Source organism: Ictalurus punctatus, chromosome 18 (genome assembly GCF_001660625.3).
Source record: "Ictalurus punctatus breed USDA103 chromosome 18, Coco_2.0, whole genome shotgun sequence".
Lineage (NCBI taxonomy): Eukaryota > Metazoa > Chordata > Actinopteri > Siluriformes > Ictaluridae > Ictalurus > Ictalurus punctatus.
Genome location: NC_030433.2, coordinates 20,236,884 through 20,243,235, shown reverse-complemented (window position 1 = coordinate 20,243,235; position 6,352 = coordinate 20,236,884).

Below are 6,352 nucleotides of genomic sequence, written 5' to 3'. Positions count from 1 at the left end.
AAGCCTGTGTTGTCTGCACATAACATGCACATATTTATCTGCATTAGCACAGTGAAGTAATTAAGTACAGTTTTATATTTAATGAGAAATATGCCTCATATATCAAATCTCGTGTCATTTCCTAGAATATGACGAGTAAATAAAGAACAAATACTCCATATGGAGAGAAATAGCCTTTGATGGTCATACGTATGCCATATGTCACATGTCAGCAGTATGCACAAACAGAAGGGAGCTGGAATTGCGGGGACAATTTCATGCACGTCGTACTGGATCTGAAGGAAGCTTATTGAGCACTATAAACAAAAAAGCTAAGTGAATATATTTTTGGGGAAAAGCAGCAAAATGACATTTTCTGACAGTTTCATTTACAAAATATAGTCGCTAAATTGCTAAATAAAATAAAAGTCATTTTAAAAATCTAGAGTCCCTAAAAATTGTGATTTGACCTCTATATTAAATACACTACAAGGTATGGTCAAAAGCTTATAGACGCCTAACAATAACACTCATATATGCTTTTAAACATCCCATTCTAGATTTAGTCCCCCTTTGTTGTTATAATAAGCTCTGCTCTACTGGGAAGGCTTTCCACTAGATTTTGGAGTACGGCTGTGGGGATCATTAGTGAGGTTGGGCAGTGATGTTGGGAGGCCTGGGGTGCAGTCAAAGTTCCAGTTCATCACAAAGGTGTTCAGTGGGGTTAAGGTCAGGGCTCTGTGCAGGTCACATGAATTCATCCACTCCAGCTTTGGCAAAGCCAAAGTTTACTCATTGTATAATTAATATATACACATACAGCTCTGGAAAAAAAATTAAGAGACCACTGCAAAATTTTCTTAAATCAGCATGTCTGCATGTATGGCAGCCACTCCATTCCAGTGTCCTTTGAATTCCTCCAAAGGCACACCTCATTCTACTTAATGAGGTATTGATTAGTTCATGACCTGAACCAAATCTTATTTAATGAGGGAAACTATTTTTTTTTTAAAAAAAGACTGCTGTGGTCATCACTATCCTCTTGCAATAAGACCAGCTGGATGGCAAAGAAAGTGCTAAAAATACCTCAAAAGTAATTGGAATTTAAAAAAAACAAACAACAACAACAACAAAAAAAAAACTATTGACAATGCCAAAAGAGTTTTGAGTAAGGAAAAGAAGGGTTCAATTCTGGCTTTACTGGCATAGGGATACAGTGAGCATCGGGTTGCTTCCATCCTTAAAATTTCAAAGACTGAAGTTGATAAGAACAAGGTCAAGCAGCAGACATCGGGGACAACAAAGTTACAGACAGGCAGAGGGCGAAAACGACTCTCCACTGACCGGGATGTCCGCCAACTCATTCGAATGTCACTCAACACCTGTAGGATGACATCAAGTGACCTACTAAAAGAATGGCAAGCCATGAAAAGCTAGAAAAAAGCCCTTCATCAATGAGAAGCAAAGAAGAGCCATGCTGAGGTTTGCAAAAGACCATAAGGATTGGACCGTAGAAGACTGGAATACGGTCATCTTCTCTGATGAGTCCAATTTTCAGCTTTGCCCAACACCTGGTCATCTAATGGTTAGATGGAGACCTGGAGAGGCCTACAAGCCACAGTGTCTCGCACCCACTGTAACATTTGGTGGAGGATCGGTGATGATCTGGGGGTGCTTCAGCAAGGCTGGAATCAGGCAGATTTGTCTTTGTGGAGGACAAATCCTCCACAAGCAAATACAAGGTTGTTCTGGAATAAAACTTGCTTCATTCTGCTCTGACAATGTTCCCCAACTCTGAGGATTGGTTTTTCCAGCAGGACAATGCTCCATGCCACACAGCCAGGTCAATCAAGTTGTGGATGGAGGACCAAGACCCTGGCACAGCCAGCCCAATCTCCAGAACTGAACCCCATTGAAAACCTCTGGAATGTGATCAAGAGGAAGATGGATGGTCACAAGCCATCAAACAAAGCAGAGGTGCTTGAATTTTTGTGTTTGTGCCAGGGGTACGCAACATCAATGTGAAAGACTGGTGGAGAGCATGCCAAGACGCATGAAAGCTGTGATTGAAAATCAGGGTTATTCCACCAAATATTGATTTCTGAACTATTCCTAAGTTAAAACATTAGTATTGTGTTGTTTAAATTGCTTCTACAACAAAACCCCAAGATGGAGCCTGAATTGTTCCCCAACTCAGTTTACATAACAGAATTCAACAGTGCTGTGGTATGAATACATTTATTTCCAGTATTTTAAAAGACAGTATATATTAGCATCCTTGTCTGAACACTATGTCTGAATGCTATGTTAGCTAGCTACAGATAACTAATGGGCATATCATGTCTGGGTCTAGGAGTCTATCAGTTTGCAGTTTGCGTCTCCTTTCACGGTGTTGCATGAACAACAGTTTCTCAGAAGAAACAGAACATGTCGACATTCACCTACATGTTTACAAATAAATTATAGGAGAAAATTGGGCAGAAATCTGTAAAAAATAAAAGACATTAAAGCATCTTTCTGCTTCAAAAAAATTAAAACTGACAGTATAAGGCACCATTATTGTCCCTGTAATTGGTGTAAAGGCACTTTTTAGTGGATTTCTTTGGAAGAGGAAGCTTCTTTCATCGTCTATTACTCTCTGGAGTTAAAATAAGTACTTAGGATTTGTTTTCTGGTTCTGAAATGCTAAACTATAAAGCTGTTTTTTAAAAATTGTTAAGTGAGCGTCTGATGAAAATCGAGAGGTAGTGTGTTCCAGATTTTCGGAGCATGAAAACAAAAGGCCGCTTCACCAATTTTTCATGTGTTTTAGCCTTAGGATGTTGAGAAAGACAAGCATTGATCTTCAAATCTGGAACATGGGTCTGTAAGACCACATGAATGCGAGACTTTGGTTACAGTAAAAGTGCCTCTGATCTGCCGTTACAGATAAATGAACGGATCAGAGCCACAACCCGGATCAGAATTTTAGTGAGGTCCACATTGCAGAAATGTGTCACAGTTACTATATCACAATGATGAATGTGTATTACATGAAGCTGACTCTAGTTAGACTGTTTAATTTGATTTGAATTGAATTGAATTTTATTCGCTTTAAGTCCAATATTTTGGGTTACAAGACAGCTTAATTTACCTGTCACAGTGTCACAGTGAGCTGACTTCATATTTAAAAAAAACAAAAACAAAAACAAAACAGTAATGAGATCTTATCATCATCTATTTTGTCAAGTTGTTGTAAATTAGAGAACTGAGAAATTCCTTGTTTTGAATATTTCAATTTACACTACAATATAAATTTAATATATGTAAATTATGTAAATTACATATTTACATAAAAATGGATATTTTTCATTGAGCAAGCTTATGCATAAGCAATAATCTATTCTAGGAAAGACTTTAGGTGCGGTATTTAATAAGAATATTGGCATATAACCTTTACCAGTGGCTACATTTTTGCAAAAACAGATGAGTGCCATGGGGCAGAAATCAGACATAGAAAAAAGTCAGAATGGGAAGAAATCCACAAATAAACCCTATAAGGTATGCTTATGAAACCCTCGGAATTTCAGCATAAAACATTTTAGATCATGTGCAAGAATGAATCAATGTAATGAACTCAGAGCTTTTCATGTCATACCCATATTCACATGCCAATGCACTGTGTGTTAGAGTGACTGCCTTTTCTGTGAAGCGCTCTCTATTCTTGGAGGAAAAAACAACATTCTAAGTGGTGATAGTTGGTGATAGGGGGTGCTGCGTTGTCTCAGATCAACAGGGCTGTACCTCATCCTGACAGGTCTTGCACTCCTCAAGCACCCTCCCTCTGTCTCATCACTCCCCCGTGCCGATCCGCTCCGCCTGGTACAGTCCTAGAGGCCCCCTTTTCCCCTTGAAACAAAGCATGGCCATATCCATGCCTTATTCATGATACCATGTTACCTGTTCAGACAGCTGTGAACAGCATTGGCAGGCTGACAGGCTCCTCAGAGCGGCGAAGGGAAACCAACGCTATCTGGCTGTCCATCCCTCACACACACTTCACTTTCTCCCACACATACACACGTCTCCTCCATATGTAACTTCAGCTGCTTTAAAATGCATTGGCTTTATGATCTCTCTGACCTGTGGTCAGGTTGTATATACAGTAAGAAAAATTACACACTTTTTGCAATCAACAAATCAAACAAAAGCAATTGAAATAGATCAACACAATAAATACTTCAAGCGGTTTCTCCAAAGTCAACTGAAAATGCAACTTATAATGACTTTTCCAGTTTCAAAATTATTCAAGCCCCTCAATAGAATCCCTCACAAGCACAAATATGCAAAACAGGTGTTGTCTCATGCACACCTGGTGCAACTAATCAAGGACTTGATTAGTTGCAACAGGTGTGCTTGAGCTGGAACAGATGAAATACTTGAACTGGCTAGAGGTAGAAAAAGGAAGCTATCTACGGCTGCAAGCAGATTTCTGAGAAGGCAGGTTGTGAAAAACCCTCGAGTGACTGCAAAAGACCTGCAGCAAGACCTGGTGGCAATAGACACTGAGGTTTCAGTGAGCACAGTAAGGCACATACTAAATGCAGAAGGTTTCCATGCCAGAACTCCAAGACGTACACCATTATTGACCCAAAAGCACAAGAAAAGTCGGCTCAAACTCATATAAATAAGCCTCAGAAGTTTTGGGATTCTGTTCTGTGGAGCGATGAAACAAAACTGGAACTTTTCGGCACGGTGGATCAGCGGTATGTCTGGAAGAAGAAGAAAGAAGAAAGAGCACTCTGTCCACAGTCAAGCATGGTGGTGGCGCGGTGATGCTCTGGGGCTGCTTTGCATCCTCTGGCACTGGAAACCTGCAGCGTGTGGAAGGCAAGATGGATTCATTGAAGTATCAGGAAATCCTAGAACAAAACGTCATGCCATCTGTGAGGAAGCTGAAGTTTGGGAATCAATGGAGCTTCCAACAAGACAATGATCCAAAGCATACCTCAAATTCCATCAAAGCTTGGTTGCAGAAGAAGTCCAGGAAGATTCTACAGGGCCATCACAGTCACCTGACTTGAACCCCATAGAAAATCTCTGGTTGGATGTGAAGAAGACGGTTGGAGCACGAAAACACAAGAATATTACTGAACTGGAGCGCATTGCTCATGAGGAATCGCCTCATAATTCCTCAGGAACGCTGCCCGAAGCTATGCGTCTCGTTTGCAGCAGGTCATAACAGCATAAGGGTGCTCTACTAAATACTAAAGATGCTTGCCATGAAGGGGTTGGATAATTTTAAAACTGGAGAAGTCTTTATAAGTTGCATTTTCAGTTAAATTTGGGGAAACCACTTGAAGCATTTGTTGTGTTGAACTATTTCAATTGATTTTGTTTGATTTGTTGATTGCAAACAGCTGAAAGTCTGTAAATTTAGACAATAAACCATAAATGATTTGCAACGGGGGTTGAATCATTTTGATTGCAACTGTAAATCCAGCAGATCCTCTGGTGGAGTCGTGACCACACAGTTGCTCCAGACTGCGCCGTCATTCAACTTCCACTGTTTATTATGCGGAATCTTTTTTGTCAGAAACGAAATGTTCAATTCCCAATTACCATTCCCCTGTCTTTATTTACATGTATTTCATTAGGGCTGCACAACAAATGCTAAAAATGTTAATCCCGACTTGAAAACGCTTCAACAGAAATGGACATGAATGACATCACTGTTTGCATCAGTCGTTGAACTCATCTACTCTCTCAGCAAATTGGAGCCTCGTGGAATGAATGTTAGGTTTGGAGAACAGCTATTACATCAACCATTTCCAATATTAACTGGTTTGAGCACCTAAATCTTCAGAAGCATTTTGCTTGCACAACTGATTAATGACATTCATCTAAAATGTCATTTTTCTTGGGAAAATATGCATATAGTATATAGACAATGTCACAAGGCAGCTTTACAGAACTCAAAAGAACTCAGAAACTCAAAAGGAAACCATAACAGTATATAGTCATAAAGCAAGCATGACAACCCTGCCCCCCGCCTAAGTAGTCATAACTAATATACTTTCTTCATCCAAACAGTATGCCTAGGCCAGATGTTCCTCTGTGGTTCTATGTTGTGGTGTGGTTTGTGGAGCTGGTTGAACATGTTGTTATACCACAAACCAGTCTGATTTCATCAGACCAGGGTTATGGTGGGGTGACTAGAGTGAGCTGTTCCATTATACACAGCACTGAGAATATCTTTCACAATTCTGTGGTGACTTAGAAACTTTTTGAGCAAGAGGGGCTGTCCAAAATCTTTTGATCAGCAATGTATGCATATACTTTGTATATTAGGGGTGTAACATAATGCCACTATATGTATCTGTATGTTTAGTGC